This window comes from Taudactylus pleione, unplaced genomic scaffold (assembly GCF_031769625.1).
Source record: "Taudactylus pleione unplaced genomic scaffold, aTauple2 ptg000085l, whole genome shotgun sequence".
Taxonomy (NCBI): domain Eukaryota; kingdom Metazoa; phylum Chordata; class Amphibia; order Anura; family Myobatrachidae; genus Taudactylus; species Taudactylus pleione.
Genome location: NW_028284487.1, coordinates 4,626,651 through 4,653,754, shown reverse-complemented (window position 1 = coordinate 4,653,754; position 27,104 = coordinate 4,626,651). Strand labels below are relative to the sequence as shown.

General features: G+C 34.0%; 27 non-coding genes across 27 annotated transcripts; all 27 read right to left on the bottom strand.

The window, feature by feature from the left end:
- Positions 1 to 768: 768 nt before the first annotated feature.
- On the bottom strand, positions 769 to 850 carry TRNAS-CGA (transfer RNA serine (anticodon CGA)). The gene has a single exon. It is a non-coding gene; the product is annotated as a tRNA-Ser (tRNA).
- A 1,211-nt stretch (positions 851 to 2,061) lies between these two features.
- Positions 2,062 to 2,143, bottom strand: TRNAL-CAA (transfer RNA leucine (anticodon CAA)). The gene has a single exon. It is a non-coding gene; the product is annotated as a tRNA-Leu (tRNA).
- Positions 2,144 to 2,618: 475 nt separating this feature from the next.
- On the bottom strand, positions 2,619 to 2,700 carry TRNAS-UGA (transfer RNA serine (anticodon UGA)). Its single transcript has one exon. It is a non-coding gene; the product is annotated as a tRNA-Ser (tRNA).
- Positions 2,701 to 3,643: 943 nt separating this feature from the next.
- Positions 3,644 to 3,725, bottom strand: TRNAS-CGA (transfer RNA serine (anticodon CGA)). The gene has a single exon. It is a non-coding gene; the product is annotated as a tRNA-Ser (tRNA).
- Positions 3,726 to 4,935: 1,210 nt separating this feature from the next.
- Positions 4,936 to 5,017, bottom strand: TRNAS-CGA (transfer RNA serine (anticodon CGA)). The gene has a single exon. It is a non-coding gene; the product is annotated as a tRNA-Ser (tRNA).
- A 1,210-nt stretch (positions 5,018 to 6,227) lies between these two features.
- TRNAS-CGA (transfer RNA serine (anticodon CGA)) lies at positions 6,228 to 6,309 on the bottom strand. Its single transcript has one exon. It is a non-coding gene; the product is annotated as a tRNA-Ser (tRNA).
- Positions 6,310 to 6,784: 475 nt separating this feature from the next.
- Positions 6,785 to 6,866, bottom strand: TRNAS-UGA (transfer RNA serine (anticodon UGA)). The gene has a single exon. It is a non-coding gene; the product is annotated as a tRNA-Ser (tRNA).
- Positions 6,867 to 7,809: 943 nt separating this feature from the next.
- Positions 7,810 to 7,891, bottom strand: TRNAS-CGA (transfer RNA serine (anticodon CGA)). The gene has a single exon. It is a non-coding gene; the product is annotated as a tRNA-Ser (tRNA).
- Positions 7,892 to 9,102: 1,211 nt separating this feature from the next.
- Positions 9,103 to 9,184, bottom strand: TRNAS-CGA (transfer RNA serine (anticodon CGA)). Its single transcript has one exon. It is a non-coding gene; the product is annotated as a tRNA-Ser (tRNA).
- Positions 9,185 to 10,395: 1,211 nt separating this feature from the next.
- Positions 10,396 to 10,477, bottom strand: TRNAL-CAA (transfer RNA leucine (anticodon CAA)). Its single transcript has one exon. It is a non-coding gene; the product is annotated as a tRNA-Leu (tRNA).
- Positions 10,478 to 10,952: 475 nt separating this feature from the next.
- On the bottom strand, positions 10,953 to 11,034 carry TRNAS-UGA (transfer RNA serine (anticodon UGA)). Its single transcript has one exon. It is a non-coding gene; the product is annotated as a tRNA-Ser (tRNA).
- Positions 11,035 to 11,977: 943 nt separating this feature from the next.
- Positions 11,978 to 12,059, bottom strand: TRNAS-CGA (transfer RNA serine (anticodon CGA)). The gene has a single exon. It is a non-coding gene; the product is annotated as a tRNA-Ser (tRNA).
- Positions 12,060 to 13,269: 1,210 nt separating this feature from the next.
- TRNAS-CGA (transfer RNA serine (anticodon CGA)) lies at positions 13,270 to 13,351 on the bottom strand. Its single transcript has one exon. It is a non-coding gene; the product is annotated as a tRNA-Ser (tRNA).
- Positions 13,352 to 14,562: 1,211 nt separating this feature from the next.
- TRNAS-UGA (transfer RNA serine (anticodon UGA)) lies at positions 14,563 to 14,644 on the bottom strand. Its single transcript has one exon. It is a non-coding gene; the product is annotated as a tRNA-Ser (tRNA).
- A 475-nt stretch (positions 14,645 to 15,119) lies between these two features.
- On the bottom strand, positions 15,120 to 15,201 carry TRNAS-UGA (transfer RNA serine (anticodon UGA)). The gene has a single exon. It is a non-coding gene; the product is annotated as a tRNA-Ser (tRNA).
- A 943-nt stretch (positions 15,202 to 16,144) lies between these two features.
- TRNAS-CGA (transfer RNA serine (anticodon CGA)) lies at positions 16,145 to 16,226 on the bottom strand. Its single transcript has one exon. It is a non-coding gene; the product is annotated as a tRNA-Ser (tRNA).
- Positions 16,227 to 17,436: 1,210 nt separating this feature from the next.
- TRNAS-CGA (transfer RNA serine (anticodon CGA)) lies at positions 17,437 to 17,518 on the bottom strand. Its single transcript has one exon. It is a non-coding gene; the product is annotated as a tRNA-Ser (tRNA).
- A 1,211-nt stretch (positions 17,519 to 18,729) lies between these two features.
- On the bottom strand, positions 18,730 to 18,811 carry TRNAS-UGA (transfer RNA serine (anticodon UGA)). Its single transcript has one exon. It is a non-coding gene; the product is annotated as a tRNA-Ser (tRNA).
- A 475-nt stretch (positions 18,812 to 19,286) lies between these two features.
- On the bottom strand, positions 19,287 to 19,368 carry TRNAS-UGA (transfer RNA serine (anticodon UGA)). Its single transcript has one exon. It is a non-coding gene; the product is annotated as a tRNA-Ser (tRNA).
- Positions 19,369 to 20,310: 942 nt separating this feature from the next.
- TRNAS-UGA (transfer RNA serine (anticodon UGA)) lies at positions 20,311 to 20,392 on the bottom strand. Its single transcript has one exon. It is a non-coding gene; the product is annotated as a tRNA-Ser (tRNA).
- Positions 20,393 to 21,601: 1,209 nt separating this feature from the next.
- TRNAS-UGA (transfer RNA serine (anticodon UGA)) lies at positions 21,602 to 21,683 on the bottom strand. The gene has a single exon. It is a non-coding gene; the product is annotated as a tRNA-Ser (tRNA).
- Positions 21,684 to 22,158: 475 nt separating this feature from the next.
- Positions 22,159 to 22,240, bottom strand: TRNAS-UGA (transfer RNA serine (anticodon UGA)). Its single transcript has one exon. It is a non-coding gene; the product is annotated as a tRNA-Ser (tRNA).
- A 942-nt stretch (positions 22,241 to 23,182) lies between these two features.
- On the bottom strand, positions 23,183 to 23,264 carry TRNAS-CGA (transfer RNA serine (anticodon CGA)). The gene has a single exon. It is a non-coding gene; the product is annotated as a tRNA-Ser (tRNA).
- Positions 23,265 to 25,009: 1,745 nt separating this feature from the next.
- TRNAS-UGA (transfer RNA serine (anticodon UGA)) lies at positions 25,010 to 25,091 on the bottom strand. Its single transcript has one exon. It is a non-coding gene; the product is annotated as a tRNA-Ser (tRNA).
- Positions 25,092 to 26,034: 943 nt separating this feature from the next.
- On the bottom strand, positions 26,035 to 26,116 carry TRNAS-CGA (transfer RNA serine (anticodon CGA)). The gene has a single exon. It is a non-coding gene; the product is annotated as a tRNA-Ser (tRNA).
- A 207-nt stretch (positions 26,117 to 26,323) lies between these two features.
- Positions 26,324 to 26,405, bottom strand: TRNAS-CGA (transfer RNA serine (anticodon CGA)). Its single transcript has one exon. It is a non-coding gene; the product is annotated as a tRNA-Ser (tRNA).
- A 207-nt stretch (positions 26,406 to 26,612) lies between these two features.
- TRNAS-UGA (transfer RNA serine (anticodon UGA)) lies at positions 26,613 to 26,694 on the bottom strand. Its single transcript has one exon. It is a non-coding gene; the product is annotated as a tRNA-Ser (tRNA).
- Positions 26,695 to 27,104: the final 410 nt, after the last annotated feature.

The window sequence follows — 27,104 nt, the reverse complement described above, 5'->3', positions numbered from 1 at the left end:
TCAAGATCAAATTTTGCATTCTTTAGTGGCAGTATGGATATTGTGAAAGGCACATCATAGGATTCTGTAAATGTATATGTGAAATAATTAGTTCATAACATCAAGGCTGCAAACTAGGATTAAATCAGGATTAGGATACAATGGTGAGTATGATGGTTTCCAAAAAATATTGATTTAAATTTTTCAATTACTGTTTATGTTTTAAAAAGAAACAGCTCATGTCAGTGTTATAGAGATATATTTAAGATTAACTTTAAGATGGGAAAGATTTCCTGAGCTTGGTGGCAATTGTTGATTATGATGAAGATGATAATATGTTCTGGAATGAACAAATAAACTTTGCTATGTATCTTACAAAGTGGCTGATGGAAATAATTGCAATACATTCACTGTAATTCCACAGATAGCACTACAGTTTTGTGATATTTGAAAGTATCTGATATGCACATTTCTTCCTAGTGCTGCTGATTTGTTAATTAAAAGTTTAGTTGTTATTAACAAAACAAATTTTAACTCAGATCTGCACATAAATAACCATTACATCATGAAACAGTAAAAACAAATTGGAGATGGTTTGATGACATGTTCCTAAAATGCAGGAAGAGCCTCACTGTCTGAGATCACGTGCTTCAAAAAGCAGTCCATTGTGAAATAAGATGCAGGTGAAGGTGATTTAGGATGAGACAGTTACATTGTTCAACATAACATATTTTGCTTTTCTACATCTTAAATGCATATTGTGTTTATAAATAAGTTTGAAAAGCAAAACGTAGCTGGCAGGATTTGAACCTGCGCGGGCAAACTCCAATGGATTTCGAGTCCATCGCCTTTAACACTCAGCCACAACTACCTGCACGTTGATTTTGTGATGAGCTTCAGTGGAAAAATAATTGCTTTCCATTTCATGATTGTCATTTAAAACCTGTTGCAATTTCTATTTGGTGGCTGCTATATTAATAGACAAACTATGTGAAATATAATAGCTAGTATAGTTTCCTAGAAAATAAAGGAGTCAAGGAAGTATGATCTTTGTTTTTTACATGCTCGAAAAGCAAGACGTAGCAGGGAAACTCCAATGGATTTCAAGTCCATCGCCTTAACCACTTGGCCACAACTACTTCTATACCACTACCCGACATTACCTGGAGTACAAAATAATTTATTATCGTTCTGTTTATTTCATTGGTCCCATGCTTATTTAATGTAGAATTAGCACACCTGCCACTGCACAATCATAAATTTGTTTATTAACATGCATTTTCTCTCATCATTCATTACATCTCTGCAGATCTCTCAAGATCAAATTTTGCATTCTTTAGTGGCAGTATGGATATTGTGAAAGGCACATCATAGGATTCTGTAAATGTATATGTGAAATAATTAGTTCATAACATCAAGGCTGCAAACTAGGATTAAATCAGGATTAGGATACAATGGTGAGTATGATGGTTTCCAAAAAATATTGATTTAAATTTTTCAATTACTGTTTATGTTTTAAAAAGAAACAGCTCATGTCAGTGTTATAGAGATATATTTAAGATTAACTTTAAGATGGGAAAGATTTCCTGAGCTTGGTGGCAATTGTTGATTATGATGAAGATGATAATATGTTCTGGAATGAACAAATAAACTTTGCTATGTATCTTACAAAGTGGCTGATGGAAATAATTGCAATACATTCACTGTAATTCCACAGATAGCACTACAGTTTTGTGATATTTGAAAGTATCTGATATGCACATTTCTTCCTAGTGCTGCTGATTTGTTAATTAAAAGTTTAGTTGTTATTAACAAAACAAATTTTAACTCAGATCTGCACATAAATAACCATTACATCATGAAACAGTAAAAACAAATTGGAGATGGTTTGATGACATGTTCCTAAAATGCAGGAAGAGCCTCACTGTCTGAGATCACGTGCTTCAAAAAGCAGTCCATTGTGAAATAAGATGCAGGTGAAGGTGATTTAGGATGAGACAGTTACATTGTTCAACATAACATATTTTGCTTTTCTACATCTTAAATGCATATTGTGTTTATAAATAAGTTTGAAAAGCAAGACGCAGCTGGCAGGATTTGAACCTGCGTGGGGAAACGCCAATGGATTTTGAGTCCATTGCCTTAACCACTCGGCCACAACTACCTGCACGTTGATTTTATGATGAGCTTCTGTGGAAAAATAATTGCTTTTCATTTCACGATTGTCATTTAAAACCTGTTGCAATTTCTATTTGGTAGCTGCTATATTAATAGACAAACTATGTGAAATATAATAGCTAGTATAGTTTCCTAGTAAATAAAGGAGTCAAGGAAGTATGATCTTTGTTTTTGACATGCTCGAAAAGCAAGACGTAGCTGGCAGGATTTGAACCTGCGCGAGTCCATCGCCTTAACCACTCGGCCACAACTAACTGCACGTTGATTTTGTGATGAGCTTCTGTGGAAAAATAATTGCTTTGCATTTCATGATTGTCATTTAAAACCTGTTGCAATTTCTATTTGGTGGCTGCTATATTAATAGACAAACTATGTGAAATATAATAGCTAGTATAGTTTCCTAGAAAATAAAGGAGTCAAGGAAGTATGATCTTTGTTTTTTACATGCTCAAAAAGCAAGACGTAGCTGGCAGGATTTGAACCTGCGTGGGGAAACCCCAATGGATTTCAAGTCCATCGCCTTAACCACTTGGCCACAACTACTTCTAAACCACTACCCGACATTACCTGGAGTACAAAATAATTTATTATCGTTCTGTTTATTTCATTGGTCCCATGCTTATTTAATGTAGAATTAGAACACCTGCCACTGCACAATCATAAATTTGTTTATTAACATGCATTTTCTCTCATCATTCATTACATCTCTGCAGATCTCTCAAGATCAAATTTTGCATTCTTTAGTGGCAGTATGGATATTGTGAAAGGCACATCATAGGATTCTGCAAATGTATATGTGAAATAATTAGTTCATAACATCAAGGCTGTAAACTAGGATTAAATCAGGATTAGGATACAATGGTGAGTATGATGGTTTCCAAAAAATATTGATTTAAATTTTTCAATTACTGTTTATGTTTTAAAAAGAAACAGCTCATGTCAGTGTTATAGAGATATATTTAAGATTAACTTTAAGATGGGAAAGATTTCCTGAGCTTGGTGGCAATTGTTGATTATGATGAAGATGATAATATGTTCTGGAATGAACAAATAAACTTTGTTATGTATCTTACAAAGTGGCTGATGGAAATAATTGCAATACATTCACTGTAATTCCACAGATAGCACTACAGTTTTGTGATATTTGAAAGTTTCTGATATGCACATTTCTTCCTAGTGCTGCTGATTTGTTAATTAAAAGTTTAGTTGTTATTAACAAAACAAATTTTAACTCAGATCTACACATAAATAACCATTACATCATGAAACAGTAACAAAAAATTGGAGATGGTTTGATGACATGTTCCTAAAATGCAGGAAGAGCCTCACTGTCTGAGATCACATGCTTCAAAAAGCAGTCCATTGTGAAATAGGATGCAGGTGAAGGTGATTTAGGATGAGACAGTTACATTGTTCAACATAACATATTTTGCTTTTCTACATCTTAAATGCATATTGTGTTTATAAATAAGTTTGAAAAGCAAAACGTAGCTGGCAGGATTTGAACCTGCGCGGGCAAACTCCAATGGATTTCGAGTCCATCGCCTTTAACACTCAGCCACAACTACCTGCACGTTGATTTTGTGATGAGCTTCAGTGGAAAAATAATTGCTTTCCATTTCATGATTGTCATTTAAAACCTGTTGCAATTTCTATTTGGTGGCTGCTATATTAATAGACAAACTATGTGAAATATAATAGCTAGTATAGTTTCCTAGAAAATAAAGGAGTCAAGGAAGTATGATCTTTGTTTTTTACATGCTCGAAAAGCAAGACGTAGCAGGGAAACTCCAATGGATTTCAAGTCCATCGCCTTAACCACTTGGCCACAACTACTTCTATACCACTACCCGACATTACCTGGAGTACAAAATAATTTATTATCGTTCTGTTTATTTCATTGGTCCCATGCTTATTTAATGTAGAATTAGCACACCTGCCACTGCACAATCATAAATTTGTTTATTAACATGCATTTTCTCTCATCATTCATTACATCTCTGCAGATCTCTCAAGATCAAATTTTGCATTCTTTAGTGGCAGTATGGATATTGTGAAAGGCACATCATAGGATTCTGTAAATGTATATGTGAAATAATTAGTTCATAACATCAAGGCTGCAAACTAGGATTAAATCAGGATTAGGATACAATGGTGAGTATGATGGTTTCCAAAAAATATTGATTTAAATTTTTCAATTACTGTTTATGTTTTAAAAAGAAACAGCTCATGTCAGTGTTATAGAGATATATTTAAGATTAACTTTAAGATGGGAAAGATTTCCTGAGCTTGGTGGCAATTGTTGATTATGATGAAGATGATAATATGTTCTGGAATGAACAAATAAACTTTGCTATGTATCTTACAAAGTGGCTGATGGAAATAATTGCAATACATTCACTGTAATTCCACAGATAGCACTACAGTTTTGTGATATTTGAAAGTTTCTGATATGCACATTTCTTCCTAGTGCTGCTGATTTGTTAATTAAAAGTTTAGTTGTTATTAACAAAACAAATTTTAACTCAGATCTACACATAAATAACCATTACATCATGAAACAGTAAAAAAAATTGGAGATGGTTTGATGACATGTTCCTAAAATGCAGGAAGAGCCTCACTGTCTGAGATCACATGCTTCAAAAAGCAGTCCATTGTGAAATAGGAAGCAGGTGAAGGTGATTTAGGATGAGACAGTTACATTGTTCAACATAACATATTTTGCTTTTCTACATCTTAAATGCATATTGTGTTTATAAATAAGTTTGAAAAGCAAAACGTAGCTGGCAGGATTTGAACCTGCGCGGGCAAACTCCAATGGATTTCGAGTCCATCGCCTTTAACACTCAGCCACAACTACCTGCACGTTGATTTTGTGATGAGCTTCAGTGGAAAAATAATTGCTTTCCATTTCATGATTGTCATTTAAAACCTGTTGCAATTTCTATTTGGTGGCTGCTATATTAATAGACAAACTATGTGAAATATAATAGCTAGTATAGTTTCCTAGAAAATAAAGGAGTCAAGGAAGTATGATCTTTGTTTTTTACATGCTCGAAAAGCAAGACGTAGCAGGGAAACTCCAATGGATTTCAAGTCCATCGCCTTAACCACTTGGCCACAACTACTTCTATACCACTACCCGACATTACCTGGAGTACAAAATAATTTATTATCGTTCTGTTTATTTCATGGTCCCATGCTTATTTAATGTAGAATTAGCACACCTGCCACTGCACAATCATAAATTTGTTTATTAACATGCATTTTCTCTCATCATTCATTACATCTCTGCAGATCTCTCAAGATCAAATTTTGCATTCTTTAGTGGCAGTATGGATATTGTGAAAGGCACATCATAGGATTCTGTAAATGTATATGTGAAATAATTAGTTCATAACATCAAGGCTGCAAACTAGGATTAAATCAGGATTAGGATACAATGGTGAGTATGATGGTTTCCAAAAAATATTGATTTAAATTTTTCAATTACTGTTTATGTTTTAAAAAGAAACAGCTCATGTCAGTGTTATAGAGATATATTTAAGATTAACTTTAAGATGGGAAAGATTTCCTGAGCTTGGTGGCAATTGTTGATTATGATGAAGATGATAATATGTTCTGGAATGAACAAATAAACTTTGCTATGTATCTTACAAAGTGGCTGATGGAAATAATTGCAATACATTCACTGTAATTCCACAGATAGCACTACAGTTTTGTGATATTTGAAAGTATCTGATATGCACATTTCTTCCTAGTGCTGCTGATTTGTTAATTAAAAGTTTAGTTGTTATTAACAAAACAAATTTTAACTCAGATCTGCACATAAATAACCATTACATCATGAAACAGTAAAAACAAATTGGAGATGGTTTGATGACATGTTCCTAAAATGCAGGAAGAGCCTCACTGTCTGAGATCACATGCTTCAAAAAGCAGTCCATTGTGAAATAAGATGCAGGTGAAGGTGATTTAGGATGAGACAGTTACATTGTTCAACATAACATATTTTGCTTTTCTACATCTTAAATGCATATTGTGTTTATAAATAAGTTTGAAAAGCAAGACGCAGCTGGCAGGATTTGAACCTGCATGGGGAAACGCCAATGGATTTCGAGTCCATTGCCTTAACCACTCGGCCACAACTACCTGCACGTTGATTTTGTGATGAGCTTCTGTGGAAAAATAATTGCTTTTCATTTCACGATTGTCATTTAAAACCTGTTGCAATTTCTATTTGGTAGCTGCTATATTAATAGACAAACTATGTGAAATATAATAGCTAGTATAGTTTCCTAGTAAATAAAGGAGTCAAGGAAGTATGATCTTTGTTTTTGACATGCTCGAAAAGCAAGACGTAGCTGGCAGGATTTGAACCTGCGCGAGTCCATCGCCTTAACCACTCGGCCACAACTACCTGCACGTTGATTTTGTGATGAGCTTCTGTGGAAAAATAATTGCTTTGCATTTCATGATTGTCATTTAAAACCTGTTGCAATTTCTATTTGGTGGCTGCTATATTAATAGACAAACTATGTGAAATATAATAGCTAGTATAGTTTCCTAGAAAATAAAGGAGTCAAGGAAGTATGATCTTTGTTTTTTACATGCTCAAAAAGCAAGACGTAGCTGGCAGGATTTGAACCTGCGTGGGGAAACCCCAATGGATTTCAAGTCCATCGCCTTAACCACTTGGCCACAACTACTTCTAAACCACTACCCGACATTACCTGGAGTACAAAATAATTTATTATCGTTCTGTTTATTTCATTGGTCCCATGCTTATTTAATGTAGAATTAGCACACCTGCCACTGCACAATCATAAATTTGTTTATTAACATGCATTTTCTCTCATCATTCATTACATCTCTGCAGATCTCTCAAGATCAAATTTTGCATTCTTTAGTGGCAGTATGGATATTGTGAAAGGCACATCATAGGATTCTGCAAATGTATATGTGAAATAATTAGTTCATAACATCAAGGCTGTAAACTAGGATTAAATCAGGATTAGGATACAATGGTGAGTATGATGGTTTCCAAAAAATATTGATTTAAATTTTTCAATTACTGTTTATGTTTTAAAAAGAAACAGCTCATGTCAGTGTTATAGAGATATATTTAAGATTAACTTTAAGATGGGAAAGATTTCCTGAGCTTGGTGGCAATTGTTGATTATGATGAAGATGATAATATGTTCTGGAATGAACAAATAAACTTTGTTATGTATCTTACAAAGTGGCTGATGGAAATAATTGCAATACATTCACTGTAATTCCACAGATAGCACTACAGTTTTGTGATATTTGAAAGTTTCTGATATGCACATTTCTTCCTAGTGCTGCTGATTTGTTAATTAAAAGTTTAGTTGTTATTAACAAAACAAATTTTAACTCAGATCTACACATAAATAACCATTACATCATGAAACAGTAACAAAAAATTGGAGATGGTTTGATGACATGTTCCTAAAATGCAGGAAGAGCCTCACTGTCTGAGATCACATGCTTCAAAAAGCAGTCCATTGTGAAATAGGATGCAGGTGAAGGTGATTTAGGATGAGACAGTTACATTGTTCAACATAACATATTTTGCTTTTCTACATCTTAAATGCATATTGTGTTTATAAATAAGTTTGAAAAGCAAAACGTAGCTGGCAGGATTTGAACCTGCGCGGGCAAACTCCAATGGATTTCGAGTCCATCGCCTTTAACACTCAGCCACAACTACCTGCACGTTGATTTTGTGATGAGCTTCAGTGGAAAAATAATTGCTTTCCATTTCATGATTGTCATTTAAAACCTGTTGCAATTTCTATTTGGTGGCTGCTATATTAATAGACAAACTATGTGAAATATAATAGCTAGTATAGTTTCCTAGAAAATAAAGGAGTCAAGGAAGTATGATCTTTGTTTTTTACATGCTCGAAAAGCAAGACGTAGCAGGGAAACTCCAATGGATTTCAAGTCCATCGCCTTAACCACTTGGCCACAACTACTTCTATACCACTACCCGACATTACCTGGAGTACAAAATAATTTATTATCGTTCTGTTTATTTCATTGGTCCCATGCTTATTTAATGTAGAATTAGCACACCTGCCACTGCACAATCATAAATTTGTTTATTAACATGCATTTTCTCTCATCATTCATTACATCTCTGCAGATCTCTCAAGATCAAATTTTGCATTCTTTAGTGGCAGTATGGATATTGTGAAAGGCACATCATAGGATTCTGTAAATGTATATGTGAAATAATTAGTTCATAACATCAAGGCTGCAAACTAGGATTAAATCAGGATTAGGATACAATGGTGAGTATGATGGTTTCCAAAAAATATTGATTTAAATTTTTCAATTACTGTTTATGTTTTAAAAAGAAACAGCTCATGTCAGTGTTATAGAGATATATTTAAGATTAACTTTAAGATGGGAAAGATTTCCTGAGCTTGGTGGCAATTGTTGATTATGATGAAGATGATAATATGTTCTGGAATGAACAAATAAACTTTGCTATGTATCTTACAAAGTGGCTGATGGAAATAATTGCAATACATTCACTGTAATTCCACAGATAGCACTACAGTTTTGTGATATTTGAAAGTATCTGATATGCACATTTCTTCCTAGTGCTGCTGATTTGTTAATTAAAAGTTTAGTTGTTATTAACAAAACAAATTTTAACTCAGATCTGCACATAAATAACCATTACATCATGAAACAGTAAAAACAAATTGGAGATGGTTTGATGACATGTTCCTAAAATGCAGGAAGAGCCTCACTGTCTGAGATCACGTGCTTCAAAAAGCAGTCCATTGTGAAATAAGATGCAGGTGAAGGTGATTTAGGATGAGGCAGTTACATTGTTCAACATAACATATTTTGCTTTTCTACATCTTAAATGCATATTGTGTTTATAAATAAGTTTGAAAAGCAAAACGTAGCTGGCAGGATTTGAACCTGCGCGGGCAAACTCCAATGGATTTCGAGTCCATCGCCTTTAACACTCAGCCACAACTACCTGCACGTTGATTTTGTGATGAGCTTCAGTGGAAAAATAATTGCTTTCCATTTCATGATTGTCATTTAAAACCTGTTGCAATTTCTATTTGGTGGCTGCTATATTAATAGACAAACTATGTGAAATATAATAGCTAGTATAGTTTCCTAGAAAATAAAGGAGTCAAGGAAGTATGATCTTTGTTTTTTACATGCTCGAAAAGCAAGACGTAGCAGGGAAACTCCAATGGATTTCAAGTCCATCGCCTTAACCACTTGGCCACAACTACTTCTATACCACTACCCGACATTACCTGGAGTACAAAATAATTTATTATCGTTCTGTTTATTTCATTGGTCCCATGCTTATTTAATGTAGAATTAGCACACCTGCCACTGCACAATCATAAATTTGTTTATTAACATGCATTTTCTCTCATCATTCATTACATCTCTGCAGATCTCTCAAGATCAAATTTTGCATTCTTTAGTGGCAGTATGGATATTGTGAAAGGCACATCATAGGATTCTGTAAATGTATATGTGAAATAATTAGTTCATAACATCAAGGCTGCAAACTAGGATTAAATCAGGATTAGGATACAATGGTGAGTATGATGGTTTCCAAAAAATATTGATTTAAATTTTTCAATTACTGTTTATGTTTTAAAAAGAAACAGCTCATGTCAGTGTTATAGAGATATATTTAAGATTAACTTTAAGATGGGAAAGATTTCCTGAGCTTGGTGGCAATTGTTGATTATGATGAAGATGATAATATGTTCTGGAATGAACAAATAAACTTTGCTATGTATCTTACAAAGTGGCTGATGGAAATAATTGCAATACATTCACTGTAATTCCACAGATAGCACTACAGTTTTGTGATATTTGAAAGTATCTGATATGCACATTTCTTCCTAGTGCTGCTGATTTGTTAATTAAAAGTTTAGTTGTTATTAACAAAACAAATTTTAACTCAGATCTGCACATAAATAACCATTACATCATGAAACAGTAAAAACAAATTGGAGATGGTTTGATGACATGTTCCTAAAATGCAGGAAGAGCCTCACTGTCTGAGATCACGTGCTTCAAAAAGCAGTCCATTGTGAAATAAGATGCAGGTGAAGGTGATTTAGGATGAGACAGTTACATTGTTCAACATAACATATTTTGCTTTTCTACATCTTAAATGCATATTGTGTTTATAAATAAGTTTGAAAAGCAAGACGCAGCTGGCAGGATTTGAACCTGCGTGGGGAAACGCCAATGGATTTTGAGTCCATTGCCTTAACCACTCGGCCACAACTACCTGCACGTTGATTTTGTGATGAGCTTCTGTGGAAAAATAATTGCTTTTCATTTCACGATTGTCATTTAAAACCTGTTGCAATTTCTATTTGGTAGCTGCTATATTAATAGACAAACTATGTGAAATATAATAGCTAGTATAGTTTCCTAGTAAATAAAGGAGTCAAGGAAGTATGATCTTTGTTTTTGACATGCTCTAAAAGCAAGACGTAGCTGGCAGGATTTGAACCTGCGCGAGTCCATCGCCTTAACCACTCGGCCACAACTACCTGCACGTTGATTTTGTGATGAGCTTCTGTGGAAAAATAATTGCTTTGCATTTCATGATTGTCATTTAAAACCTGTTGCAATTTCTATTTGGTGGCTGCTATATTAATAGACAAACTATGTGAAATATAATAGCTAGTATAGTTTCCTAGAAAATAAAGGAGTCAAGGAAGTATGATCTTTGTTTTTTACATGCTCAAAAAGCAAGACGTAGCTGGCAGGATTTGAACCTGCGTGGGGAAACCCCAATGGATTTCAAGTCCATCGCCTTAACCACTTGGCCACAACTACTTCTAAACCACTACCCGACATTACCTGGAGTACAAAATAATTTATTATCGTTCTGTTTATTTCATTGGTCCCATGCTTATTTAATGTAGAATTAGCACACCTGCCACTGCACAATCATAAATTTGTTTATTAACATGCATTTTCTCTCATCATTCATTACATCTCTGCAGATCTCTCAAGATCAAATTTTGCATTCTTTAGTGGCAGTATGGATATTGTGAAAGGCACATCATAGGATTCTGCAAATGTATATGTGAAATAATTAGTTCATAACATCAAGGCTGTAAACTAGGATTAAATCAGGATTAGGATACAATGGTGAGTATGATGGTTTCCAAAAAATATTGATTTAAATTTTTCAATTACTGTTTATGTTTTAAAAAGAAACAGCTCATGTCAGTGTTATAGAGATATATTTAAGATTAACTTTAAGATGGGAAAGATTTCCTGAGCTTGGTGGCAATTGTTGATTATGATGAAGATGATAATATGTTCTGGAATGAACAAATAAACTTTGTTATGTATCTTACAAAGTGGCTGATGGAAATAATTGCAATACATTCACTGTAATTCCACAGATAGCACTACAGTTTTGTGATATTTGAAAGTTTCTGATATGCACATTTCTTCCTAGTGCTGCTGATTTGTTAATTAAAAGTTTAGTTGTTATTAACAAAACAAATTTTAACTCAGATCTACACATAAATAACCATTACATCATGAAACAGTAACAAAAAATTGGAGATGGTTTGATGACATGTTCCTAAAATGCAGGAAGAGCCTCACTGTCTGAGATCACATGCTTCAAAAAGCAGTCCATTGTGAAATAGGATGCAGGTGAAGGTGATTTAGGATGAGACAGTTACATTGTTCAACATAACATATTTTGCTTTTCTACATCTTAAATGCATATTGTGTTTATAAATAAGTTTGAAAAGCAAAACGTAGCTGGCAGGATTTGAACCTGCGCGGGCAAACTCCAATGGATTTCGAGTCCATCGCCTTTAACACTCAGCCACAACTACCTGCACGTTGATTTTGTGATGAGCTTCAGTGGAAAAATAATTGCTTTCCATTTCATGATTGTCATTTAAAACCTGTTGCAATTTCTATTTGGTGGCTGCTATATTAATAGACAAACTATGTGAAATATAATAGCTAGTATAGTTTCCTAGAAAATAAAGGAGTCAAGGAAGTATGATCTTTGTTTTTTACATGCTCGAAAAGCAAGACGTAGCAGGGAAACTCCAATGGATTTCAAGTCCATCGCCTTAACCACTTGGCCACAACTACTTCTATACCACTACCCGACATTACCTGGAGTACAAAATAATTTATTATCGTTCTGTTTATTTCATTGGTCCCATGCTTATTTAATGTAGAATTAGCACACCTGCCACTGCACAATCATAAATTTGTTTATTAACATGCATTTTCTCTCATCATTCATTACATCTCTGCAGATCTCTCAAGATCAAATTTTGCATTCTTTAGTGGCAGTATGGATATTGTGAAAGGCACATCATAGGATTCTGTAAATGTATATGTGAAATAATTAGTTCATAACATCAAGGCTGCAAACTAGGATTAAATCAGGATTAGGATACAATGGTGAGTATGATGGTTTCCAAAAAATATTGATTTAAATTTTTCAATTACTGTTTATGTTTTAAAAAGAAACAGCTCATGTCAGTGTTATAGAGATATATTTAAGATTAACTTTAAGATGGGAAAGATTTCCTGAGCTTGGTGGCAATTGTTGATTATGATGAAGATGATAATATGTTCTGGAATGAACAAATAAACTTTGCTATGTATCTTACAAAGTGGCTGATGGAAATAATTGCAATACATTCACTGTAATTCCACAGATAGCACTACAGTTTTGTGATATTTGAAAGTTTCTGATATGCACATTTCTTCCTAGTGCTGCTGATTTGTTAATTAAAAGTTTAGTTGTTATTAACAAAACAAATTTTAACTCAGATCTACACATAAATAACCATTACATCATGAAACAGTAAATAAAATTGGAGATGGTTTGATGACATGTTCCTAAAATGCAGGAAGAGCCTCACTGTCTGAGATCACATGCCTCAAAAAGCAGTCCATTGTGAAATAGGATGCAGGTGAAGGTGATTTAGGATGAGACAGTTACATTGTTCAACATAACATATTTTGCTTTTCTACATCTTAAATGCATATTGTGTTTATAAATAAGTTTGAAAAGCAAAACGTAGCTGGCAGGATTTGAACCTGCGCGGGCAAACTCCAACGGATTTCGAGTCCATCGCCTTTAACACTCAGCCACAACTACCTGCACGTTGATTTTGTGATGAGCTTCAGTGGAAAAATAATTGCTTTCCATTTCATGATTGTCATTTAAAACCTGTTGCAATTTCTATTTGGTGGCTGCTATATTAATAGACAAACTATGTGAAATATAATAGCTAGTATAGTTTCCTAGAAAATAAAGGAGTCAAGGAAGTATGATCTTTGTTTTTTACATGCTCGAAAAGCAAGACGTAGCAGGGAAACTCCAATGGATTTCAAGTCCATCGCCTTAACCACTTGGCCACAACTACTTCTATACCACTACCCGACATTACCTGGAGTACAAAATAATTTATTATCGTTCTGTTTATTTCATTGGTCCCATGCTTATTTAATGTAGAATTAGCACACCTGCCACTGCACAATCATAAATTTGTTTATTAACATGCATTTTCTCTCATCATTCATTACATCTCTGCAGATCTCTCAAGATCAAATTTTGCATTCTTTAGTGGCAGTATGGATATTGTGAAAGGCACATCATAGGATTCTGTAAATGTATATGTGAAATAATTAGTTCATAACATCAAGGCTGCAAACTAGGATTAAATCAGGATTAGGATACAATGGTGAGTATGATGGTTTCCAAAAAATATTGATTTAAATTTTTCAATTACTGTTTATGTTTTAAAAAGAAACAGCTCATGTCAGTGTTATAGAGATATATTTAAGATTAACTTTAAGATGGGAAAGATTTCCTGAGCTTGGTGGCAATTGTTGATTATGATGAAGATGATAATATGTTCTGGTATGAACAAATAAACTTTGCTATGTATCTTACAAAGTGGCTGATGGAAATAATTGCAATACATTCACTGTATTTCCACAGATAGCACTACAGTTTTGTGATATTTGAAAGTATCTGATATGCACATTTCTTCCTAGTGCTGCTGATTTGTTAATTAAAAGTTTAGTTGTTATTAACAAAACAAATTTTAACTCAGATCTGCACATAAATAACCATTACATCATGAAACAGTAAAAACAAATTGGAGATGGTTTGATGACATGTTCCTAAAATGCAGGAAGAGCCTCACTGTCTGAGATCACGTGCTTCAAAAAGCAGTCGATTGTGAAATAAGATGCAGGTGAAGGTGATTTAGGATGAGACAGTTACATTGTTCAACATAACATATTTTGCTTTTCTACATCTTAAATGCATATTGTGTTTATAAATAAGTTTGAAAAGCAAGACGTAGCTGGCAGGATTTGAACCTGCGTGGGGAAACGCCAATGGATTTCAAGTCCATTGCCTTAACCACTCAGCCACAACTACCTGCACGTTGATTTTGTGATGAGCTTCTGTGGAAAAATAATTGCTTTTCATTTCACGATTGTCATTTAAAACCTGTTGCAATTTCTATTTGGTAGCTGCTATATTAATAGACAAACTATGTGAAATATAATAGCTAGTATAGTTTCCTAGTAAATAAAGGAGTCAAGGAAGTATGATCTTTGTTTTTGACATGCTCTAAAAGCAAGACGTAGCTGGCAGGATTTGAACCTGCGCGAGTCCATCGCCTTAACCACTCGGCCACAACTACCTGCACGTTGATTTTGTGATGAGCTTCTGTGGAAAAATAATTGCTTTGCATTTCATGATTGTCATTTAAAACCTGTTGCAATTTCTATTTGGTGGCTGCTATATTAATAGACAAACTATGTGAAATATAATAGCTAGTATAGTTTCCTAGAAAATAAAGGAGTCAAGGAAGTATGATCTTTGTTTTTTACATGCTCAAAAAGCAAGACGTAGCTGGCAGGATTTGAACCTGCGTGGGGAAACCCCAATGGATTTCAAGTCCATCGCCTTAACCACTTGGCCACAACTACTTCTAAACCACTACCCGACATTACCTGGAGTACAAAATAATTTATTATCGTTCTGTTTATTTCATTGGTCCCATGCTTATTTAATGTAGAATTAGCACACCTGCCACTGCACAATCATAAATTTGTTTATTAACATGCATTTTCTCTCATCATTCATTACATCTCTGCAGATCTCTCAAGATCAAATTTTGCATTCTTTAGTGGCAGTATGGATATTGTGAAAGGCACATCATAGGATTCTGCAAATGTATATGTGAAATAATTAGTTCATAACATCAAGGCTGTAAACTAGGATTAAATCAGGATTAGGATACAATGGTGAGTATGATGGTTTCCAAAAAATATTGATTTAAATTTTTCAATTACTGTTTATGTTTTAAAAAGAAACAGCTCATGTCAGTGTTATAAAGATATATTTAAGATTAACTTTAAGATGGGAAAGATTTCCTGAGCTTGGTGGCAATTGTTGATTATGATGAAGATGATAATATGTTCTGGAATGAACAAATAAACTTTGTTATGTATCTTACAAAGTGGCTGATGGAAATAATTGCAATACATTCACTGTAATTCCACAGATAGCACTACAGTTTTGTGATATTTGAAAGTTTCTGATATGCACATTTCTTCCTAGTGCTGCTGATTTGTTAATTAAAAGTTTAGTTGTTATTAACAAAACAAATTTTAACTCAGATCTACACATAAATAACCATTACATCATGAAACAGTAACAAAAAATTGGAGATGGTTTGATGACATGTTCCTAAAATGCAGGAAGAGCCTCACTGTCTGAGATCACATGCTTCAAAAAGCAGTCCATTGTGAAATAGGATGCAGGTGAAGGTGATTTAGGATGAGACAGTTACATTGTTCAACATAACATATTTTGCTTTTCTACATCTTAAATGCATATTGTGTTTATAAATAAGTTTGAAAAGCAAAACGTAGCTGGCAGGATTTGAACCTGCGCGGGCAAACTCCAATGGATTTCGAGTCCATCGCCTTTAACACTCAGCCACAACTACCTGCACGGTGATTTTGTGATGAGCTTCAGTGGAAAAATAATTGCTTTCCATTTCATGATTGTCATTTAAAACCTGTTGCAATTTCTATTTGGTGGCTGCTATATTAATAGACAAACTATGTGAAATATAATAGCTAGTATAGTTTCCTAGAAAATAAAGGAGTCAAGGAAGTATGATCTTTGTTTTTTACATGCTCGAAATGCAAGACGTAGCAGGGAAACTCCAATGGATTTCAAGTCCATCGCCTTAACCACTTGGCCACAACTACTTCTATACCACTACCCGACATTACCTGGAGTACAAAATAATTTATTATCGTTCTGTTTATTTCATTGGTCCCATGCTTATTTAATGTAGAATTAGCACACCTGCCACTGCACAATCATAAATTTGTTTATTAACATGCATTTTCTCTCATCATTCATTACATCTCTGCAGATCTCTCAAGATCAAATTTTGCATTCTTTAGTGGCAGTATGGATATTGTGAAAGGCACATCATAGGATTCTGTAAATGTATATGTGAAATAATTAGTTCATAACATCAAGGCTGCAAACTAGGATTAAATCAGGATTAGGATACAATGGTGAGTATGATGGTTTCCAAAAAATATTGATTTAAATTTTTCAATTACTGTTTATGTTTTAAAAAGAAACAGCTCATGTCAGTGTTATAGAGATATATTTAAGATTAACTTTAAGATGGGAAAGATTTCCTGAGCTTGGTGGCAATTGTTGATTATGATGAAGATGATAATATGTTCTGGAATGAACAAATAAACTTTGCTATGTATCTTACAAAGTGGCTGATGGAAATAATTGCAATACATTCACTGTAATTCCACAGATAGCACTACAGTTTTGTGATATTTGAAAGTTTCTGATATGCACATTTCTTCCTAGTGCTGCTGATTTGTTAATTAAAAGTTTAGTTGTTATTAACAAAACAAATTTTAACTCAGATCTACACATAAATAACCATTACATCATGAAACAGTAAAAAAAATTGGAGATGGTTTGATGACATGTTCCTAAAATGCAGGAAGAGCCTCACTGTCTGAGATCACATGCCTCAAAAAGCAGTCCATTGTGAAATAGGATGCAGGTGAAGGTGATTTAGGATGAGACAGTTACATTGTTCAACATAACATATTTTGCTTTTCTACATCTTAAATGCATATTGTGTTTATAAATAAGTTTGAAAAGCAAAACGTAGCTGGCAGGATTTGAACCTGCGCGGGCAAACTCCAACGGATTTCGAGTCCATCGCCTTTAACACTCAGCCACAACTACCTGCACGTTGATTTTGTGATGAGCTTCAGTGGAAAAATAATTGCTTTCCATTTCATGATTGTCATTTAAAACCTGTTGCAATTTCTATTTGGTGGCTGCTATATTAATAGACAAACTATGTGAAATATAATAGCTAGTATAGTTTCCTAGAAAATAAAGGAGTCAAGGAAGTATGATCTTTGTTTTTTACATGCTCGAAAAGCAAGACGTAGCAGGGAAACTCCAATGGATTTCAAGTCCATCGCCTTAACCACTTGGCCACAACTACTTCTATAGCACTACCCGACATTACCTGGAGTACAAAATAATTTATTATCGTTCTGTTTATTTCATTGGTCCCATGCTTATTTAATGTAGAATTAGCACACCTGCCACTGCACAATCATAAATTTGTTTATTAACATGCATTTTCTCTCATCATTCATTACATCTCTGCAGATCTCTCAAGATCAAATTTTGCATTCTTTAGTGGCAGTATGGATATTGTGAAAGGCACATCATAGGATTCTGTAAATGTATATGTGAAATAATTAGTTCATAACATCAAGGCTGCAAACTAGGATTAAATCAGGATTAGGATACAATGGTGAGTATGATGGTTTCCAAAAAATATTGATTTAAATTTTTCAATTACTGTTTATGTTTTAAAAAGAAACAGCTCATGTCAGTGTTATAGAGATATATTTAAGATTAACTTTAAGATGGGAAAGATTTCCTGAGCTTGGTGGCAATTGTTGATTATGATGAAGATGATAATATGTTCTGGTATGAACAAATAAACTTTGCTATGTATCTTACAAAGTGGCTGATGGAAATAATTGCAATACATTCACTGTAATTCCACAGATAGCACTACAGTTTTGTGATATTTGAAAGTATCTGATATGCACATTTCTTCCTAGTGCTGCTGATTTGTTAATTAAAAGTTTAGTTGTTATTAACAAAACAAATTTTAACTCAGATCTGCACATAAATAACCATTACATCATGAAACAGTAAAAACAAATTGGAGATGGTTTGATGACATGTTCCTAAAATGCAGGAAGAGCCTCACTGTCTGAGATCACGTGCTTCAAAAAGCAGTCCATTGTGAAATAAGATGCAGGTGAAGGTGATTTAGGATGAGACAGTTACATTGTTCAACATAACATATTTTGCTTTTCTACATCTTAAATGCATATTGTGTTTATAAATAAGTTTGAAAAGCAAGACGTAGCTGGCAGGATTTGAACCTGCGTGGGGAAACGCCAATGGATTTCAAGTCCATTGCCTTAACCACTCAGCCACAACTACCTGCACGTTGATTTTGTGATGAGCTTCTGTGGAAAAATAATTGCTTTTCATTTCACGATTGTCATTTAAAACCTGTTGCAATTTCTATTTGGTAGCTGCTATATTAATAGACAAACTATGTGAAATATAATAGCTAGTATAGTTTCCTAGTAAATAAAGGAGTCAAGGAAGTATGATCTTTGTTTTTGACATGCTCGAAAAGCAAGACGTAGCTGGCAGGATTTGAACCTGCGCGAGTCCATCGCCTTAACCACTCGGCCACAACTACCTGCACGTTGATTTTGTGATGAGCTTCTGTGGAAAAATAATTGCTTTGCATTTCATGATTGTCATTTAAAACCTGTTGCAATTTCTATTTGGTGGCTGCTATATTAATAGACAAACTATGTGAAATATAATAGCTAGTATAGTTTCCTAGAAAATAAAGGAGTCAAGGAAGTATGATCTTTGTTTTTTACATGCTCAAAAAGCAAGACGTAGCTGGCAGGATTTGAACCTGCGTGGGGAAACCCCAATGGATTTCAAGTCCATCGCCTTAACCACTTGGCCACAACTACTTCTAAACCACTAACCGACATTACCTGGAGTACAAAATAATTTATTATCGTTCTGTTTATTTCATTGGTCCCATGCTTATTTAATGTAGAATTAGCACACCTGCCACTGCACAATCATAAATTTGTTTATTAACATGCATTTTCTCTCATCATTCATTACATCTCTGCAGATCTCTCAAGATCAAATTTTGCATTCTTTAGTGGCAGTATGGATATTGTGAAAGGCACATCATAGGATTCTGCAAATGTATATGTGAAATAATTAGTTCATAACATCAAGGCTGTAAACTAGGATTAAATCAGGATTAGGATACAATGGTGAGTATGATGGTTTCCAAAAAATATTGATTTAAATTTTTCAATTACTGTTTATGTTTTAAAAAGAAACAGCTCATGTCAGTGTTATAGAGATATATTTAAGATTAACTTTAAGATGGGAAAGATTTCCTGAGCTTGGTGGCAATTGTTGATTATGATGAAGATGATAATATGTTCTGGAATGAACAAATAAACTTTGTTATGTATCTTACAAAGTGGCTGATGGAAATAATTGCAATACATTCACTGTAATTCCACAGATAGCACTACAGTTTTGTGATATTTGAAAGTTTCTGATATGCACATTTCTTCCTAGTGCTGCTGATTTGTTAATTAAAAGTTTAGTTGTTATTAACAAAACAAATTTTAACTCAGATCTACACATAAATAACCATTACATCATGAAACAGTAAAAAAAATTGGAGATGGTTTGATGACATGTTCCTAAAATGCAGGAAGAGCCTCACTGTCTGAGATCACATGCTTCAAAAAGCAGTCCATTGTGAAATAGGATGCAGGTGAAGGTGATTTAGGATGAGACAGTTACATTGTTCAACATAACATATTTTGCTTTTCTACATCTTAAATGCATATTGTGTTTATAAATAAGTTTGAAAAGCAAATCGTAGCTGGCAGGATTTGAACCTGCGCGGGCAAACTCCAATGGATTTCAAGTCCATCGCCTTTAACACTCAGCCACAACTACCTGCACGTTGATTTTGTGATGAGCTTCAGTGGAAAAATAATTGCTTTCCATTTCATGATTGTCATTTAAAACCTGTTGCAATTTCTATTTGGTGGCTGCTATATTAATAGACAAACTATGTGAAATTAATAGCTAGTATAGTTTCCTAGAAAATATAGGAGTCAAGGAAGTATGATCTTTGTTTTTTACATGCTCGAAAAGCAAGACGTAGCAGGGAAACTCCAATGGATTTCAAGTCCATCGCCTTAACCACTTGGCCACAACTACTTCTATACCACTACCCGACATTACCTGGAGTACAAAATAATTTATTATCGTTCTGTTTATTTCATTGGTCCCATGCTTATTTAATGTAGAATTAGCACACCTGCCACTGCACAATCATAAATTTGTTTATTAACATGCATTTTCTCTCATCATTCATTACATCTCTGCAGATCTCTCAAGATCAAATTTTGCATTCTTTAGTGGCAGTATGGATATTGTGAAAGGCACATCATAGGATTCTGTAAATGTATATGTGAAATAATTAGTTCATAACATCAAGGCTGCAAACTAGGATTAAATCAGGATTAGGATACAATGGTGAGTATGATGGTTTCCAAAAAATATTGATTTAAATTTTTCAATTACTGTTTATGTTTTAAAAAGAAACAGCTCATGTCAGTGTTATAGAGATATATTTAAGATTAACTTTAAGATGGGAAAGATTTCCTGAGCTTGGTGGCAATTGTTGATTATGATGAAGATGATAATATGTTCTGGAATGAACAAATAAACTTTGCTATGTATCTTACAAAGTGGCTGATGGAAATAATTGCAATACATTCACTGTAATTCCACAGATAGCACTACAGTTTTGTGATATTTGAAGTATCTGATATGCACATTTCTTCCTAGTGCTGCTGATTTGTTAATTAAAAGTTTAGTTGTTATTAACAAAACAAATTTTAACTCAGATCTGCACATAAATAACCATTACATCATGAAACAGTAAAAACAAATTGGAGATGGTTTGATGACATGTTCCTAAAATGCAGGAAGAGCCTCACTGTCTGAGATCACGTGCTTCAAAAAGCAGTCCATTGTGAAATAAGATGCAGGTGAAGGTGATTTAGGATGAGACAGTTACATTGTTCAACATAACATATTTTGCTTTTCTACATCTTAAATGCATATTGTGTTTATAAATAAGTTTGAAAAGCAAGACGTAGCTGGCAGGATTTGAACCTGCGTGGGGAAACGCCAATGGATTTCAAGTCCATTGCCTTAACCACTCGGCCACAACTACCTGCACGTTGATTTTGTGATGAGCTTCTGTGGAAAAATAATTGCTTTTCATTTCACGATTGTCATTTAAAACCTGTTGCAATTTCTATTTGGTAGCTGCTATATTAATAGACAAACTATGTGAAATATAATAGCTAGTATAGTTTCCTAGTAAATAAAGGAGTCAAGGAAGTATGATCTTTGTTTTTGACATGCTCGAAAAGCAAGACGTAGCTGGCAGGATTTGAACCTGCGCGAGTCCATCGCCTTAACCACTCGGCCACAACTACCTGCACGTTGATTTTGTGATGAGCTTCTGTGGAAAAATAATTGCTTTGCATTTCATGATTGTCATTTAAAACCTGTTGCAATTTCTATTTGGTGGCTGCTATATTAATAGACAAACTATGTGAAATATAATAGCTAGTATAGTTTCCTAGAAAATAAAGGAGTCAAGGAAGTATGATCTTTGTTTTTTACATGCTCAAAAAGCAAGACGTAGCTGGCAGGATTTGAACCTGCATTGGGAAACCCCAATGGATTTCAAGTCCATCGCCTTAACCACTTGGCCACAACTACTTCTATACCACCACCGGACATTACCTGGAGTACAAAATAATTTATTTTCGTTCTGTTTATTTCATTGGTCCCATGCTTATTTAATGTAGAATTAGCACACCTGCCACTGCACAATCATAAATTTGTTTATTAACATGCATTTTCTCTCATCATTCATTACATCTCTGCAGATCTCTCAAGATCAAATTTTGCATTCTTTAGTGGCAGTATGGATATTGTGAAAGGCACATCATAGGATTCTGCAAATGTATATGTGAAATAATTAGTTCATAACATCAAGGCTGTAAACTAGGATTAAATCAGGATTAGGATACAATGGTGAGTATGATGGTTTCCAAAAAATATTGATTTAAATTTTTCAATTACTGTTTATGTTTTAAAAAGAAACAGCTCATGTCAGTGTTATAGAGATATATTTAAGATTAACTTTAAGATGGGAAAGATTTCCTGAGCTTGGTGGCAATTGTTGATTATGATGAAGATGATAATATGTTCTGGAATGAACAAATAAACTTTGTTATGTATCTTACAAAGTGGCTGATGGAAATAATTGCAATACATTCACTGTAATTCCACAGATAGCACTACAGTTTTGTGATATTTGAAAGTTTCTGATATGCACATTTCTTCCTAGTGCTGCTGATTTGTTAATTAAAAGTTTAGTTGTTATTAACAAAACAAATTTTAACTCAGATCTACACATAAATAACCATTACATCATGAAACAGTAAAAAAAATTGGAGATGGTTTGATGACATGTTCCTAAAATGCAGGAAGAGCCTCACTGTCTGAGATCACATGCTTCAAAAAGCAGTCCATTGTGAAATAGGATGCAGGTGAAGGTGATTTAGGATGAGACAGTTACATTGTTCAACATAACATATTTTGCTTTTCTACATCTTAAATGCATATTGTGTTTATAAATAAGTTTGAAAAGCAAAACGTAGCTGGCAGGATTTGAACCTGCGCGGGCAAACTCCAATGGATTTCGAGTCCATCGCCTTTAACACTCAGCCACAACTACCTGCACGTTGATTTTGTGATGAGCTTCAGTGGAAAAATAATTGCTTTCCATTTCATGATTGTCATTTAAAACCTGTTGCAATTTCTATTTGGTGGCTGCTATATTAATAGACAAACTATGTGAAATATAATAGCTAGTATAGTTTCCTAGAAAATAAAGGAGTCAAGGAAGTATGATCTTTGTTTTTTACATGCTCGAAAAGCAAGACGTAGCAGGGAAACTCCAATGGATTTCAAGTCCATCGCCTTAACCACTTGGCCACAACTACTTCTATACCACTACCCGACATTACCTGGAGTACAAAATAATTTATTATCGTTCTGTTTATTTCATTGGTCCCATGCTTATTTAATGTAGAATTAGCACACCTGCCACTGCACAATCATAAATTTGTTTATTAACATGCATTTTCTCTCATCATTCATTACATCTCTGCAGATCTCTCAAGATCAAATTTTGCATTCTTTAGTGGCAGTATGGATATTGTGAAAGGCACATCATAGGATTCTGTAAATGTATATGTGAAATAATTAGTTCATAACATCAAGGCTGCAATCTAGGATTAAATCAGGATTAGGATACAATGGTGAGTATGATGGTTTCCAAAAAATATTGATTTAAATTTTTCAATTACTGTTTATGTTTTAAAAAGAAACAGCTCATGTCAGTGTTATAGAGATATATTTAACATTAACTTTAAGATGGGAAAGATTTCCTAAGCTTGGTGGCAATTGTTGATTATGATGAAGATGATAATATGTTCTGGAATGAACAAATAAACTTTGTTATGTATCTTACAAAGTGGCTGATGGAAATAATTGCAATACATTCACTGTAATTCCACAGATAGCACTACAGTAATGTGATATTTGAAAGTATCTGATATGCACATTTCTTCCTAGTGCTGCTGATTTGTTAATTAAAAGTTTAGTTGTTATTAACAAAACAAATTATAACTCAGATCTACACATAAATAACCATTACATCATGAAACAGTAACAAAAAATTGGAGATGGTTTGATGACATGTTCCTAAAATGCAGGAAGAGCCTCACTGTCTGAGATCACGTGCTTCAAAAAGCAGTCCATTGTGAAATAGGATGCAAGTGAAGGTGATTTAGGATGAGACAGTTACATTGTTTAACATAACATATTTTGCTTTTCTACATCTTAAATGCATATTGTGTTTTTAAATAAGTTTGAAAAGCAAAACATAGCTGGCAGGATTTGAACCTACGCGAGTCCATCGCCTTAACCACTCGGCCACAACTACCTGCACGTTGATTTTGTGATGAGCTTCTGTGGAAAAATAATTGCTTTCCATTTCATGATTGTCATTTAAAACCTGTTGCAATTTCTATTTGGTGGCTGCTATATTAATAGACAAACTATGTGAAATATAATAGCTAGTATAGTTTCCTAGAAAATAAAGGAGTCAAGGAAGTATGATCTTTGTTTTTGACATGCTCGAAAAGCAAGACGTAGCTGGCAGGATTTGAACCTGCGAGTCCATCGCCTTAACCACTCGGCCACAACTACCTGCACGTTGATTTTGTGATGAGCTTCTGTGGAAAAATAATTGCTTTGCATTTCATGATTGTCATTTAAAACCTGTTGCAATTTCTATTTGGTGGCTGCTATATTAATAGACAAACTATGTGAAATATAATAGCTAGTATAGTTTCCTAGAAAATAAAGGAGTCAAGGAAGTATGATCTTTGTTTTTTACATGCTCAAAAAGCAAGACGTAGCTGGTAGGATTTGAACCTGCGTGGGGAAACCCAAATGGATTTCAAGTCCTTCACCTTAACCACTCGGCCACAACTACTTCTATACCACTACCCGACATTACCTGGAGTACAAAATAATTTATTATCGTTCTGTTTATTTCATTGGTCCCATGCTTATTTAATGTAGAATTAGCACACCTGCCACTGCACAATCATAAATTTGTTTATTAACATGCATTTTCTCTCATCATTCATTACATCTCTGCAGATCTCTCAAGATCAAATTTTGCATTCTTTAGTGGCAGTATGGATATTGTGAAAGGCACATCTTAGGATTCTGCAAATGTATATGTGAAATAATTAGTTCATAACATCAAGGCTGCAAACTAGGATTAAATCAGGATTAGGATACAATGGTGAGTATGATGGTTTCCAAAAAATATTGATTTAAATTTTTCAATTACTGTTTATGTTTTAAAAAGAAACAGCTCATGTCAGTGTTATAGAGATATATTTAAGATTAACTTTAAGATGGGAAAGATTTCCTGAGCTTGGTGGCAATTGTTGATTATGATGAAGATGATAATATGTTCTGGAATGAACAAATAAACTTTGTTATGTATCTTACAAAGTGGCTAATGGAAATAATTGCAATACATTCACTGTAATTCCACAGATAGCACTACAGTTTTGTGATATTTGAAAGTTTCTGATATCCACATTTCTTCCTAGTGCTGCTGATTTGTTAATTAAAAGTTTAGTTGTTATTAACAAAACAAATTTTAACTCAGATCTACACATAAATAACCATTACATCATGAAACAGTAAAAAAAAATTGGAGATGGTTTGATGACATGTTCCTAAAATGCAAGAAGAGCCTAACTGTCTGAGATTACATGCTTCAAAAAGCAGTCCATTGTGAAATAGGATAAAGGTGAAGGTAATTTAGGATGAGACAGTTACATTGTTCAACATAACATATTTTGCTTTTCTACATCTTAAATGCATATTGTGTTTATAAATAAGTTTGAAAAGCAAAACGTAGCTGGCAGGATTTGAACCTGCGCGGGCAAACTCCAATGGATTTCGAGTCCATCGCCTTAACCACTTAGCCACAACTACCTGCACGTTGATTTTGTGATGAGCTTCTGTGGAAAAATAATTGCTTTCCATTTCATGATTGTCATTTAAAACCTGTTGCAATTTCTATTTGGTGGCTGCTATATTAATAAACAAACTATGGGAAATATAATAGCTAGTATAGTTTCCTAGAAAATAAAGGAGTCAAGGAAGTATGATCTTTGTTTTTTACATGCTCGAAAAGCAAGACGTAGCTGGCTGGATTTGAACCTGCGCAGGGAAACCCCAATGGATTTCGAGTCCATCGCCTTATCCACTCGGCAACAACTACCTGCACGTTGGTTTTGTGATGAGCTTCTGTGGAAAAATAATTGCTTTCCATTTCATGATTGTCATTTAAAACCTGTTGCAATTTCTATTTGGTGGCTGCTATATTAATAGACAAACTATGTGAAATATAATAGCTAGTATAGTTTCCTAGAAAATAAAGGAGTCAAGGAAGTATGATCTTTGTTTTTTACATGCTCGAAAAGCAAGACGTAGCTGGCAGGATTTGAACCTGCGCGGGGAAACCCCAATGGATTTCAAGTCCATCGCCTTAACCACTCGGCCACAACTACTTCTATACCTTTAGCCGACATTACCTGGAGTACAAAATAATTTATTATCATTCTGTTTATTTCATTGGCCCCATGTTTATTTAATGTAGAATTAGCACACCTGCCACTGCACATTCATAAATTTGTTTATTAACATGCATTTTCTCTCATCATTCATTACATCTCTGCAGATCTCTCAAGATCAAATTTTGCATTCTTTAGTGGCAGTATGGATATTGTGAAAGGCACATCATAGGATTCTGCAAATGTATATGTGAAATAATTAGTTCATAACATCAAGGCTGCAAACTAGGATTAAATCAGGATTAGGATACAATGGTTAGTATGATGGTTTCCAAAAAATATTGATTTAAATTTTTCAATTACTGTTTATGTTTTAAAAAGAAACAGCTCATGTCAGTGTTATAGAG